The 15,532-nt window shown below is 41.1% G+C and overlaps 1 protein-coding gene across 1 annotated transcript in view; it reads right to left on the bottom strand.

Moving 5' to 3' along the window:
* naaladl2 (N-acetylated alpha-linked acidic dipeptidase like 2) overlaps positions 1 to 13,034 on the bottom strand; it is a 1,042,014-nt gene extending 1,028,980 nt beyond the window's left edge. The window contains exon 1 of the mRNA XM_079650093.1: positions 12,827 to 13,034. The gene's annotated coding sequence lies outside the window, so the exon portion shown is untranslated. The remainder of the gene's footprint in view (positions 1 to 12,826) is intronic.
* Positions 13,035 to 15,532: the final 2,498 nt, after the last annotated feature.

Here is a 15,532-nt window from a genome sequence, read left to right as displayed (position 1 = left end):
GAAAAACACAAAAGCATTGTACACAATTTAAACCAAAAACGTTTGTATAATTAACAAGGATAAACTGATGTTTTTTAGTTGATGAGTACTGCAGATATCACTGTTAAATCATTTGATCATTGGTTTTATTATGAAAACTTTGAAACCGGAAATACTGTTTTCAACCCGTAACTTTACATGGAGGCTGCCGCATACCTCAAATCATCTTCGTAATATCTATCAAACTATAGATCCTACATATCGACTGGACGTGGATTCTAAAAGTACAATCTACACTTCTTGCTAGAAATCTAATCAAAAAGCGTTTTAATGGCCAAACTATCCTACAATTTAGGATTTTACAGAGAGGGTTATTTGTGAATAAACAACCATCTGTAACGTTTGTATTCAACGGGAGCACTAGAGGGTGAAAACTTTAAAACGTAATTATAGGACGTATTAAGCGCTTGAACAAACGACATATTTGGTCGTAATAAGGGCCTGAATAATCGGCCCATTTGGTCGTATGAGTTGGAGGACTTGTTGTGTAGTACATATGCCAGGTCTGTAAGTGGCGCTGTACTTCGGCCACAAAATACACCAAAAGCAGCGAAGAAGACTTCTCGCAAATTCATGGTTGCCATGGTTGCCCTTCTGTTTATTCTCCGCGCTGGATTCAGCAGCAGAGGTGGCGTTTCGCCGGTCAACATGTCCGTTAAAGTTTAAATCTTCCGGGAAAATTAGAAAAGTGCCGGTCAAAGGTCTTCTTTGTTATTTATTGAGCTTTAAAACAAATGAATAACGACTCTATATAATAATATAATAATAATAATACATGGAGGACGGAGCCTCTCTTTTCCTCCCCCTCTCCTGAGAGCTCGTCAGTATCATAGACTGTATATATCAGGGGTCGGCAACACCTATTACGCGTGCCAGCATTGGCACGCTTAACCAGTGGCACACTAGGAATAAGTGGAATAAGTGTGCAAAATATTGAAAATGTATTTTCGGATCCTGAACGAGACCCCCGCCAGAGCGCGTTTCCCCGTTACCTGCAGAAGGAAGCCATGCACGCAACGCAGCCCCGCTCTCTTTAACTCCAGGCGACTTTCTGCCGTTTTCCTCCGTGGTGCAGTGCTGATCGTTTCACCATGGAGGAAAGCACTTCACAAATTGCAGTAGGCCTACACATAAGGAGCTGTACAAATGCCGCAGTTTTTGCGTGGCTGTGTCTTTAGTTGAAAGCCCAGTGGCGATCTGCTTATCTCTCATCGAAATAATATGCTACAAAGGGGCGGACTGGCCATCTGTGTGTTGAACTTTCCTGTCGGCTCCCAGACCGTAGTCGATGAGGGCAGAAGCAACAAGCTTCAGGTTCAATAACCCACTTTAGCTTAAATTACTGGAGAGAGGCGAGCTCTTCTTGGGAGGCCGTTGCATTTATTTAGCTGTTCTTCTGTTTCACAAAATACATCACAGACCTCTGTTTTTCTGCTTCCTCGTTTCACTTCCAGAAACATACACACATTCCCTCACTGTCGCTCTACCATCCACAAACACACATGCACAAGCCACACCCCTCTTTATCTCTCTCTTAAAGGGACAGCGATCTCATCTCACTCTGCATGACCCTAATATCATAACATGTGTGTTCTGGAGAATCACAGAACGGACGATCGTCCTTATTATTTTGCCGTTTAAACCAATTATTTAAATGTGTCTGTTAAATTCGGCATCATAAGTTGCGCTGACAGGTCCACACACTGCTTCGGGGGGCGGGGGGGGCGAGGCCCCCCCGCCCTCCTGCTGATTGTTCACAAGCCTGCTGATTGTTCACAAGCGTCAAGCTCCTCAACCCCCCCCCGTTGATAATTCTCGATCGTTGGCACGCTGATAACAATTTTTTTTTTAAATGGCACTTCATATCAAAAAGGTTGCCGACCCCTGGTATTTATAAATGGATGTAATGTCCGTGACGTCAACCATAGGATTCTGCAGAGTTGCCGAGAAGCCCTTAGTGGGCGGAGTCAGCCACTAACGCTTAACAGCGACGTCAGTCTAATCCCGCCTGCTCCAAATAAGGGCAAAGAGGCAGAGCCGAGGCGGGACCTGCTGCCTCTGAACTGGAAGTAAACAGAGCTAGCTCAGGCTAAGAAGCTAAGCTAACATGAAATACATGCATACCAAGTTACTGCTAACAGTGTAGTTCCCCTATATAAACGTTACATTCAAAATCAAATGAGACAATCTGTAAGAGAATTGGCTATATTTTGTTATTCTTAATGCTTGTCATTCACACGTTAAGAAAACACGCACTCCACCGCCCGGACCTAACGGAGCCGCAGTGGGCTAGCTCCGGGACGCCGGCTGGAGCTAGCCCCCTGCGGCTCCGTTAGCTCCGGTGGCCACCACTGTGATAATTGGGTCCCCTATTAACATTTGCTCCCGTTTAGCATTATGGGCGTCATAGCCATAGACTATAAAAGTCTTTCCCAAGGCTGAATCATGAACTAAAATGTATATGTATGTATAAAGGGTTACGTTACGTAAGTAACAAGCTAAGCTACCAAGCACACAAACACCTGCAAACGGGACATGTATAATATTATCATTTTAGACTTCTTGGAAGTTATGTTAGTACATTCAAGCGCACAGCACAACATTTTAATTGTCTGGTATTTGTAACAATATTACCTAAAAGGCACAATCACCACGAACACGGCTAAAGCTAAAGGGTCAAGTACAGTACTATGACTAACTAACGTTGTAGCCTCTATGGTTGTAGCCTAGCAGAGTGGACAAGTTGCTGTTAGCTGACAGTGAGGCATGTACATGTCCATCAAAGGGACCACTCCCTAATTTATGCAAAAGCTTTAAGACTTAATATTAATTAAACAGATGAGTTGAGAAAAAATTCACCCCCCCAATCCATATTCATGAAGGGGGGATCTAACTATACAGAGAATATGGGTTTTTGAACCACGATGTAAACATGTTTATTTCTGCTGTAAAGTTGGGCATTTTAACATGGGGGTCTATGGAAATTGCTCCCTTCTGCAGACTGCTCCTACTGGCCACTAGATGAACTGCAGTTTGAGGCACTTCCGTATTAGCGTCCCGGCTCTTCCCCAGAGTTTGCCGCTTGGTCAGTATCGTGGTCTCATGCAGCTGGCTGATCCAGTAATGAGTGACCCGACAGTAAAAATAAACATATTTATAACTAGTTTAGGTAGTTTGAGAGATAATTAAAATAGCTAAGGGTGATGATCTAACTTGAAGTGTGTGTTTTGTTCCGCTCATCGCTCCATCACAGCGGGCGGAGCTGCAGGTTATCATGCAGAGCTGCGTGTCTTCTCTCCTTTCCGATTAGACTTCACTCGCGTTTATGGTGCACTGTCCTGCGACATACCGGGACCTGGCTCGAAACACTGGGGCTATTGCGTCATCGTTATCAGGAAATGATCGTATAGGCGTACACACGGAGCCATTTGCCCCCCCAGAGCTTTTCCTCCACAGATCTACCCACCTTGGGACCCGTTATCGTTATCGTTTTCTGAGTTTCCGTGTGGCCTAACAGTCTGATAGTGAACTGTAGCAGATACGACCGTTATCGTCCTCGTGTGGCCGGGGCTTTAATGTCTGGTTTATATGTTGTTGATTGCATTATAAAATAAGTTTAACATTCCTTTTAATGACTCAGTTGCAATTAACTAATTATTCACTGATTAAGATGAATACCACCATATACTTTCAAATGCAGTTAAAATGTAAAAGTGTTGCTCACAATCCTATAGATTGTTTTACATTAAACATTTTAATTATTTGACTTTCCTCTGTTGGTGTTTTTCTGCTAATATTGTTTGTCATTTAATGCAAGTACAAGTTACCTTTAAGTCTCACAGTGAGATTTTTTTACGACTTAAACTTTTATTTTGGGCTACCTCTCAGCATAATTACACACACTGCCATTGAGCAGATTAGGTTATTTGTAGGAAAAAAATGGAGTTTGAAAAATTATGAACAAAATATAGCAATTATGGGACATGAGCTCTATTAAAAAAAAAAAATGTGTTGTCAAGGGACTAAACAATGTGCAAAACATACGACACCCTATGTCCTTAAGCCCCCTTAAACACTCACAAGAAACCCCACAAGTAACGCAGAAACTGTTAAAAACCTTAGGAAGAGTAGCAGAGGGCAATCTCTCTCAGCACCGACAAAGGTGCAATAGGTATTGTGTGCATATATTAGGGTTAGGTTAATAGGTTGATAAAATAGACAATCAAAATGTTAAAAAAGATAATTGTTGCTGAAATGTTAGCCTACACTTTCCTATGTATACATTCTGCAGAAACCAGGCTAAATTATCCTACGTCCTTTGAATATGTAGTTTTGGCCATGTGATAAAGTTAAATGTATTTTCTTTGCTCGGTTTGGTCCCCACCATCTCCTGGGAGAGTATCATTCCGAAAAGCTTTGCCTGTTTGTCGTTTGGTGCGTTTAAAAAAAAAAAAACGTAAAACCTGTGAAAGGCAACATACTGTATATGCACTATGCACCAATGTGAAATACTACTTTTTCTACTAATTTGATTGGTATCGGTCACAGCTAAACCAGTGAATCAACACATCTGACTCAAGCTATTTGTCAAGTTAAGTAAAAGCAGCAAGAAAGTCCCCGGGGAGTTTTATACTCAACATTATTTTGGAGAAACCATAATAGAATGTGGCATATAAGCGTAAGGCATGGACTTTGATGGAGCCGGGGGACAAGAGAGGGTGTAGAAAAAATAATAATTAAATTGATAAAACATGTGCAACTGCCGGGCAGATTGTGGGGGGTTTAGATGGAAGCAGCCTCATAAAGATGAAAAGCAGTATTGAAGTAATGTAGCAAGAAGACATACCTTTCGGCCTTTCCTCTTTGTACATTAAGTGCAGCTCAACCGAGTTTTGGTGACAGCTTGTCAGCTCATCTAATGCCCACATCCTGTTTGCGACAGTTCTTTCAAACACCAGCAAGGTTTTGGAGCACTTCTCAGTTTTAAGATAAATACCAATGTTCTTCCTGCCAGACCTCTCACTTCTGACATGTCCGCTCAGAGAGGTAGTGTGTGTGTGTGTGTGTGTGTGTGTGTGTGTGTGTGTGTGTGTGTGTGTGTGTGTGTGTGTGTGTGTGTGTCATCTTGGCAGTGCAGTTCTAGTATCCTGCAGAATGCCACTTATCATTTTGGATCCCGTTTCTTTTACCAGCATGTCACACAGGCAGGTGCCACCTTTATGTGTGTCTGTCATTAATATAGTCCCTGTATGGTCCACCCAGACACAGTTCCAAGGTTTTCCCAGATGTTGCCAGGGTGAGAGATGAACAGAGAACCACACAGGTAAACACTACATTGATCAGCAGTGATGATGAAGCTTAACTTCTCTTAAGGCAATGAATTTCAATAATGACCAGTTATTGGTAGTTTAATGAAGACATACTTTGCTCATTTTCAGGTTCATATTTCTGTGCCTCTACTGGGACATGTGTCCATGCTTTAATGTTCAAAAAGCTCTTTAATTTTTCTCATACTGCCTGTGCTGCAGCACTTCTTTTCACCCTCTGTCTGAAACCAGAGCCCAGTCTGCTCTGATTGGTAAACTGTCCGGTTATGTTGTGATTGGCCAACCGCTTAGAGATGTGCCAGAAATGTCCCGTCCTTTAGCTTATCATGTACATGTTCAGGATGCTCTTGATCGGCGTATACGACAGCTTGTTCCAGTTCCAGCCTATATCCAGCAACCTTGCGCAGCGGACCAACATTCCTCAGGCCATCATCAACAACCTCATCAACTCTATGGGAAGGAGATGTGTTGCACTGCGTGAGGCCAATGGTGGTCACACCCCCATTCTTACAGTGTTAAATGTCTCTTTTCAAGATACAACTGCACATTTTAAAGTGGCCTTTTATTGTGACCAGCCTAAGGCACACCTGTGCAATAATCATACTGTTGAATCAGCATCTCGATATTCCACACCTGTGAGGTGGATGGAGTATCTTGGCAACGGAGAAGTGCTCACAAACACAGATTTATACAAATTCGCAAACAATATTTGAGAGAAATAGTCCTTTTGTGTACCTAGAAAAAGTCTTAGAAATTTGATTTCAGATAATGAAGGAGCAAAAACAAAAGTGTTGCATTTATATATTTGATATAACACACTGCAGTAAAGGAGAAACCAGCAAAAGACCAATAGGGTCTATTTTTTTCCTCTTAAAAAGGAAAAAATATCACCTTTTTATATTCTTGTTGATTAGTCTTGCCCTCATTTTCCATCAGAAGGTCAAGGTCCTTCATTGTTCCTTTCAGCCTGGTCTCAAATGAGTGATGTCGCTAATGGAGGACTCGACAGGACACAATATCAGTCATTTATTGAAAGAGGTATCATAGCACAGTGGTGGTGGTGGATAGGCACTTAATATATGAGCTATGACCAAGACATTTCTAAAAGTAGCTTAAATTAATCAATCTTACAGCAATTATGTGTTAGCACACACACATGGCTACTGTTGAAATTATGAAATGAAGAAACCTAAAAATACGCTGGATATTTGCAGAATATATTTTTTTTGACATGAAAGTTAATCATTTGCACTTAAATTAAAAGCCAAAAAATACCAAATCATAATTGTCTTTTTTCGCAGACAAAACGCAGAGCACAAAACCCTTCTAGTAACTGAGAGGCAGATGTATTCCTATCAGATTGCACCAGAATCTGGACCTGGTCAACATAACCGTCTCTGAACCAACATACTAGGATGGCCGTGAGACACATAACATCACTACCATAGACCTTCAGTGGTGAGGCTAGAAATAGAGTCCTTTGTTTATGTCGGAACACTAACAGTAACGCGCAGGAGCCTTTTTGTCTCTACTGTACCAAACAGATCGGCACAGCATTGAACAGTGCTGCATCCGGCACGGTATGGCACATGACCGTGAAGCATGAAGATCCCAGGGGCTAACAAAATAAAGAAAAGCAGTACAGAAGATGAACATTTTCAAAACACTGACCATTGAGCTGTTTCCTTCAAAGTTTGTTATTACCGTTTGTACTTTCCACTTCCACAGACAGTGGAAATATAAATATATATAAATAAATAAATAAATGCATATATAGACAGATTTTTGTTGCTTATAAAGTTCAATAGCGTTTGATTTATATGTTATGTTTATGCATGGGGTTTTTGTTGTTGTGTTTTTTCTTGTTTGCTCCTTTTACCCCTCACTAATCTGTCTCTCCTTCTCTGCAGGGCTGGTGTGTGACAGGGGGCGTGGCTGGTATTCTCCTGGCTGCAGATGAGGCACACCTGTTCCCATTCACATAATCAACATGCTCTTTAAGAGCCTGGCCCTCACCTCACTTTTCTGCCAGAGAATTAAATGCTGTTCGACAATCCTGGGTGCCTTTCTGCAGCCTTGAGTCTAGTTTTGCTCACTTCGCAGTTTTTGAGGAACTTTTGAGCATTTGTCAGGGACGTTTTCCCTCTGTTTTGTTTTTGGACCTTTCTGCAGCCAGCCAGCTCCCTGTCTTCAGTACCTGCCGTGGACTAGTTTTCTTTATTAAACACATTGAACTTTATTTTGTGTCCATCTCTGCTTTGTGGTCCTAAGTAGTATCCAAACGCCACATTGTATTTCTTGGCTGTGCTTCATGTTGCTTGCTTGCATGTATGTATTTTATAGTGGGTAATGTTGTTTAAATACTGCACACTGATTTCAGAGAATTTGCTAGCTGGTACATACACACGCAATCTCCTTAAAAGAAATATAAAATGTAACAAAGCAGATTCAATGCGAGTCTACAGTAAATTGGGGATCTTAACTCTTGCATCATAATGTTTTTGATAAGCAAATGACTGGGAAAGTAACAGGGTGAAAATAGTAAATGCATGCACTAATATAATATAATAACCCCCCCGTCAGGACTATCATCACTGGGTTTATTTATGGCTATCCTTTCAGTGTTGTGGAAAAAGAAAATGAAGCTGCTTTTCATATTGTCTCTGTAATGGATCCCTAATGGATTTGTCAAATAGACTGGGGACGAGAGGGGCTGCTGGAGGGAGGGAAATGGACATAAAGAGGTCTTTGATCCGTAAATGTGTGTTACAGCATATGCCCCTGGTTTGTTAAACTCACACATGTCATGCATGCTCAGCGAGTTCTTATGGCTTTATTTGTCAGAAGCCACGGAGAGCATTTTTCTACAATAATAACACACTGAAACACAGAGGACGCTGAAATTAATTGTCACTTTCCACTCTGCTTATTTCTTCACAGTACCTTAATGCCGACATGCATTTTTAAAGCAATTAGGGTTTCTCTAAAAATAATTGTTTTAAAGTCTTAATAATTCACTCCAAGTTGAAGCTATTACGGATGAAAGCTTCACATGTAGTGACAAGCCACTCCGTGTCTGTCAGGGCGTGTTGTCACACATGACAGTGTGCGCTGTCAAATAGTTAAGAGTGCTGTATTTCCAGATTCAGTCCCTTTGCCTTTGAAGTACAATTACATGCTTCATCTCAGGAACTGACACCCAGCATCATGTCAAACATTTAAAAAAGACTGTAAAACTGCCTCGTTCTAACACATACTTTGACATTAATGTAAAAATATATACACTGAAAGGCATTCATGAAAAATGTCTGGGCACTATAGTTACTATGTTCTAAAAATTACTATTTAAAAAAGGGGATTTCAAAAGTGACACGAAAAACAACAGCAACAACCTACATAACTTAAGAACGGATGAGTCTGTTCTTGCACTATTTTGACCAAACGTTCTTGATTCGAAACTTAAAGAGGCCCTTTTCCTTTCCTGTACTGTTTTATTGCAAGTAAATGTTCTGCAAAGGCTAAAGTCCCTTTCAAGAGGTTGAGCAATCACAACAGAGCCGGCCAGCTAACCAATCAGAGCAGACTGGGCTCTGGTTTCAGACAGAGGGTGAAAAGAGGTGCTGCAGCACAGGCAGTATGAGGAAAATAGAGCTTTTTGAAAAAATTTAAGCATGGAGACATGTCCCAGTAGAGACACTAAATACAAATATGGACCTGATATTAGCATAATATGTCCTCTTTAAATGAACACAATCATGATTATTTTGAAAAAAGTGGAACACTTTTTCCCATTGGATCAGTTTCCATTGAATCAGCAAATACAAAGCTGATGAATATGTCTTAATATATGATATGAACGAAAGATCAAAAAACGATGTGTAATGAGAAAGTGTCTACTGTGTCTAACTCAACTTAAAATCAGTGTCATAAAAAAAAAATTGAACGACACAATAAAGGAAGGTTCTAAAGCTGTTTTGTAGTTGCGGAAGATTACCGTAAATTACACATAGTAGAACGTAAGCTAGGTTCCAGTGATAGCACCAAAGTCATCAGATGTAAATGGATATAATTGACCAGCTCAAGGCAAAAGAAGAGAATACAGATTTTTATAATGTTGCCTCATGCTGGCAAACATCTAAAGACATTAATAGAAATAACACATAAAGGAAAGGTCTAAGGTAGAGTAACCTCACATTGATCCTACAACTAAAATAACCTAAAAGTAGACACTTATGTGACCCAATGCTCCTCAATCCACAGTAGATCTACTTTGCATAATAGGCAAAGACATCAGTGTTTTCGGGAAGAAAATATTAAAGTATTATATTATCTCCTTTTTGAATTAGGGAGGTTTGGTTGTCGTGTCAAATAAATATGACAATTTTGCTTCAGCTATGAAACGGGTGACCTTCAGCTCTTCGGAACACCAGTGTGGATTTCAAAGGGTTTGTGTTTCTTTCATCCCAGTCTTCTTGCTCTTATGACACAATCATAACAACCCTGTCAAATTACCTGAGAGACCTGTTGTGATCGAGTCTGACATCCTCCATTACACCTTGACTCAGGTTTGTTTAAGCCTTATGAGAGGTACATCTTAAAATATTATAAAGATTCATTTTAATGGTTTTATAAGATGGTTAATTTATTTTCTTGTGGAAATAAGGAGCTTGATATCACCGGGTAGCTGTGAGAAAAAGTTGATTTACTACCAAACACAAGTAGAAATGTTTCACCTGCCTAGAAACTGCGTATTCAAAAAACACCTGGAAGATTGGAATGTAAGAACCTTTTAACACAACTTGGAATTAATATTAAGCTTTCAGGTTTGACATTTTCTATATCAGATGTAGTTCTCCAACGGGGCCAAGATACTTGAGTCTCAATGAATGTCCGTTTAAGTCACCTTTTTCAGGTTTATTCTCAAAAAAGAAGGCCTTAAACCTTGGATCATGTGAGATTAACAAAACCTATACATGTTATCATTTCTACAACCCTTGATTATTATTTAAAGATGAACAGTGCTAAATCATGTGCAATATGTCTTGTCGGGATCGTAGCCACTATTAAGTGCTAAATCAACTATTTAGCAATGACAATCAGCTGATCTTTCCCTTACTTAAACCATACTGTACCTAACATGAACATGAAGAAATACTTTTATAAAAAAAGGTTTTAGAAGAAAGACTACCATCACCTTAAGAACACATCTACACATCAGGATTTGGAAGTACTTGTCCATGCTTTTATCTTCAGTAGACTGGACTACTGTAATGGTGTCTTTACAGGTCTCACTAAAAAAATCCATCAGATAGCTGCAGCTGATTCAGAACGCTGCTGCTCGAGTCCTCACTGACACTAAGAAAGTGGATCACATCACTCCTGTTCTGAAGTCTTTACACTGGCTTCCTGTGTGTCAAAGAATAGATTTCAAAATACTGCTGCTGGTTTAGGCCCAAAATACATTTCTGATATTCTGCTAAATTATGAACCATCTAGAACTCTCAGGTCTTCAGGGACTGGTCAGCTTTCTGTCCCCAGAGTCAGAACTAAACCTGGAGAACCAGGTTGAAGTTTTTTAGGCTCTGTATATCTAAAATAAACTCCCAGAAAACTGCAATTCTACAGGAACTCTTACTACTTTGAAATGGAAAACATACTTTCTCTGTAGATATTGAACACTAACATTCTAACTCAATTGTTGGGCTGTTACAGGCTGCAAACCGGTGCAAACACACTATATGACAGAAAGGTGCGGACTGAGATCATAATTCATGCCAGGAATTGTACTAACTTAGTAATACATTTTAACAACAATTAGTCAAACTGAGTACTACGTTTGCAAGATGGGTTTGTGACGACTCCTCCCCCCTTCTGCCTGGCTGTGCTCCCTGTCTTGCTGTCCTCTGGCAGGTACTGGGAGTGTTGTCCTATTTGTGCCTGCCCATCTAGAGGCGGAGCCCCAAGAAGGTATAAAGGTTGCCCAGCTGCAAGGTTCAGTCTGATTCTGATCCTGGCATGCTGCAGCAACCTCAGCCTACAGCCTGTGCTCGGTTTGATGCACCCTCCAACATGCTACAACACCCTTCCACACACTGCTGACAGTCTGATTCTTACGTACACTATTCATCAGAGGTGTTTTTGGTTAACTTGTTAAATAAACAGATATTTGGCATTTAACTCTGTGTGGCCTCCCTATTTGTTCCAGCCTTAAGGAAGGTTGCAACAGGTGTGAACCTTTAAAACTCACCAGTAATACCACAACGAATGCAAAGACACACAAACCAATGTACCTAACATTTAAAAAAACGAAAATGAGAGTATCAAAAGTGTCAGACGTACACATAATATTATTATTATGAAATCAATGGCCCAGAGGCCTGTACTACAAAGCAGGTTCAGACTGGTTCTCTTTTTAGCGTGCTAGATCTCCATGGTAATTTATGCTGAGCGGCTAACCTGGTCCGGAGCAGGTTAGGTTGCAGGCTAAGAGCTCAGTGAAAGCACTGCCTGCTGACCAATTAGAGCTCAGTGTGCGGAGTTTAAAGCGATCAAGTCATATTACAGGATAGAGGAAATACAGTTTAAACTGCCGTTGCAGGAAAGACGGCCGGCAAAAATCACAGACTGTGTGAACGTGAACATTAATAGAATATCACCTCCCATCTTCAGAGCAATCTGACTATTATAACATTAGCGTTAAGAAAGCTTACTTAAATATCTGCCACAACATAAGTAATCGGATCAAAGTAACAGTACAGTCTGCGGCACTGAGTGCAGACGTCGATGTGTCACATTATGATGTGATATGAATGATAATGGATCATATACAGTGGGGCAAAAAAGTATTTAGTCAGCCACAAATTGTGCAAATTCTCCTACTTAAAAAGATGAGAGGCCTGTAATTTTCATCCTAGGTATACCTCAACTATGAGTGACAAAATGCAAAAAAACAATCCAGAAAATCACATTGTCTGATTTTTAAAGAATTTATATGCAGATTATGGTGGAAAATAAGTATTTGGTCACCTACAAACAAACAACATTTCTGGCTCTCACAGACCTGTAACTTCTTTAAAACCTGTTAAGCCCTAAGGTCGCTGCCGGCGGGGACCCTGTGTTTTTTTTTTTCAGGACACTGTCTCAGGGGATTTTATTATTTAAGAACCTATTAATGTGTTATACCAGATTAAGGGAAATAATCTCAGCTAACTGACGATATAAACAATTTTTACCAAAACAAAAACACAAGTCTCATAAGAAGCATCTAAATGACCCCTTAGTGAAAAATGCTAACGGACATTGGCACAGAACTCAAGATAAAAGTACCCTTATTACTTATTGTAGCTGCACATACAAGATATCCGATTAAAGCTGAGGTTCCACAGATTATTTAGGTATATCATCACTGAGTGATCCGAACTTGCGACAGGGGAAGCAAAGACAGACATCACAACACGTACCTTTACGTAGCTTCTAGGGAGATCGTCTCACCGTAGCTCTTAATCTGATCAAAAGAAGTGTTCAATGGCATTAAAACGAGAAAAACGCAGCTGAATCGGTTAATTCATAGGTTGATAAAGTTTCTGGGCAATAATTGGAATTATTTATAATCCATAATTCCATTTTTATGTAAAAATCGCAGAGCAAAAGTTAGCTGCTAATGGTAGCCACCAGATTGGCTGCTGCTTCCGGTCTTGGCTATGCGGCAGTATAATACACACATGACCAAATAAGGACACTGTGGGAGTTCCCTTCGATTCCATTGGCTCTGACGGTTAGAAAGAGATGTCACATGTCAAAATCCAGCAGGGGGAGCCAGAGATATGAAAAATCCACCCAAATGGCCCCAGAAGAGGCTTTTTTGTTGCTAAATCTGTCTAAAAATGTCAAATATCACTTGTTTTGCATCAATCTTGATACAAGGTACTTATATGTTGTACTTTGGATTCCTAAAGCTTTGTCTACTAACCCATCATCCAAGGTTAGTTTTCACTATAAATTCAAAATATCTTTTGGACGGACACTATAATTTACAGTTTTTTTACCATGTTCAATCTGAATTTTCTTTAAAATAAAAAACATCTATATTGAATCTGACTTTTCTACATCCAACTGACAGGTTTATCATTACTTTGAAAAAAAAGATTATTAATTTAACCCTTTTAGAAGGGAAGATATGGTCATTTGTTCTTGGAATGTCATTTTCGAGCCTGAAACCTGAAAAACAGGCTCGGGGTTTAACAGGTTAAGAGCCTCCTCTGTCCTCCACGTAACTGTATTAATGGCACCTGTTTGAACTCGTTATCAGTATAAAAGACAGCTGTCTACAACCTCAAACAGTCACACTCCACTATGGCCAAGACCAAAGAGCTGTCAAAGAACACCAGAAACAAAATTGTAGACCTGCACCAGGCTGGGAAGACTGAATCTGCAATAGGTAAGCAGCTTGGTGTGAAGAAATCAACTGTCGGAGCAATTATTAGAAAACGGAAGACATACAAGACCACTGATAATCTCCCTCGATCTGGGGCTCCACGCAAGATCTCACCCCGTGGGGTCAAAATGATCACAAGAACGGTGAGCAAAAATCCCAGAACCACACAGGGGGACCTAGTCAATGACCTGCAGAGAGCTTGGACCAAAGTAACAAAGGCTACCATCAGTAACACACTACGACGCCAGAGAGTCAAATCCTGCAGTGCCAGACGTGTCCACCTGCTTAAGCCAGTACATGTCCAGGCCCGTCTGAAGTTTGCTAGAGAGCATTTAGATGATCCAGAAGAGGATTGGGAGAATGTCATATGATCAGATGAAAGCAAAATAGAACTTTTTGGTAAAAACTCAACTAGACGTGTTTGGAGGAGAAAGAATGGTGAGTTGCATCCAAAGAACACCATACCTACTGTGAAACATGGGGGTGGAAACATCATGCTTTGGGGCTGTTTTTCTGCAAAGGGACCAGGACGACTGATCCGTGTAAAGGAAAGAATGAATGGGGCCATGTATCGTGAGAATTTGAGTGACAACCTCCTTCCATCAGCAAGGGCATTACATTACATTGCATTTAGCTGACGCTTTTATCCAAAGCGACTTACAATAAGTGCATTCGACCAGGAAGATACAACCTTGAAGAAAACAGAATCATATAAGTACATCAGGTTTCATAGAGCCAAACATTTCAAGTGCTACTCAACTGGCTTTAGAAAGCCAGCCCTTTATTAGTATATAAGTGCTTTGTTAGTAATTCAATCGCTCGAAGTGGAGTCTAAAGAGATGAGTTTTCAGTTTGCGCTGGAAGATGTGTAAGCTTTCTGCTGTCCTGATTTCAATGGGGAGCTCATTCCACCATTTTGGAGCCAGGATAGCAAACCCACGTGTTTTTGCTGACGGGAACTTGGGTCCCCCTCACAGTGCGGGTGCAGCGAGCTGTTTGGCCGATGCAGAGCGGAGTGCACGTGCTGGGGTGTACGGTTTAACCATGTCCTGGATGTAGGAAGGGCCAGATCCATTCGCAGCATGGTACGCAAGTACCAGTGTCTTGAAGTGGATTCTAGCAGTTACTGGAAGCCAGTGAAGGGAGCGGAGAAGCGGCGTGGTGTGGGAGAATTTAGGAAGGTTGAAGACCAGACGAGCCGCTGCATTCTGGATGAGCTGCAGAGGTCGGATGGCACATGCAGGTAGACCAGCCAGGAGGGAGTTGCAGTAGTCTAGGCGTGAGATGACGAGGGCCTGGACCAGAACCTGCGCTGATGTCTGGGTCAGCTGGGGACGTATCCTCCTGATGTTGTAAAGATTGTATCTGCAGCAGCGGGTTGTAGCAGCAATGTTTGCAGTGAAGGACAGTTTGTTATCTAGGACCACACCCAGATTCCTTGCAGTCTGAGTCGGGGAAACAACAGAGGTGCCGATGTTGATTGTTAGGTCAAGAGTGGGACAATCTTTTCCCGGAAGGAAAAGCAGTTCAGTCTTGTCAAGGTTGAGCTTGAGGTGATGAGCAGACATCCACCGAGAGATGTCTGCTAGGCAAGCAGAGATGCGTGCGACGACCTGGGTCTCTGAGCGGGGAAAGGACAGAATTAGTTGGGTGTCGTCAGCGTAGCAGTGGTATGAAAAACCATGCGGGCTAATGACAAACCCGAACGAGTTTGTGTACAAGGAGAAGAGGA

Source organism: Notothenia rossii (assembly GCF_949606895.1).
Source record: "Notothenia rossii genome assembly, chromosome: 1".
Lineage (NCBI taxonomy): Eukaryota > Metazoa > Chordata > Actinopteri > Perciformes > Nototheniidae > Notothenia > Notothenia rossii.
This window is presented reverse-complemented; position numbering and strand designations above follow the sequence as displayed.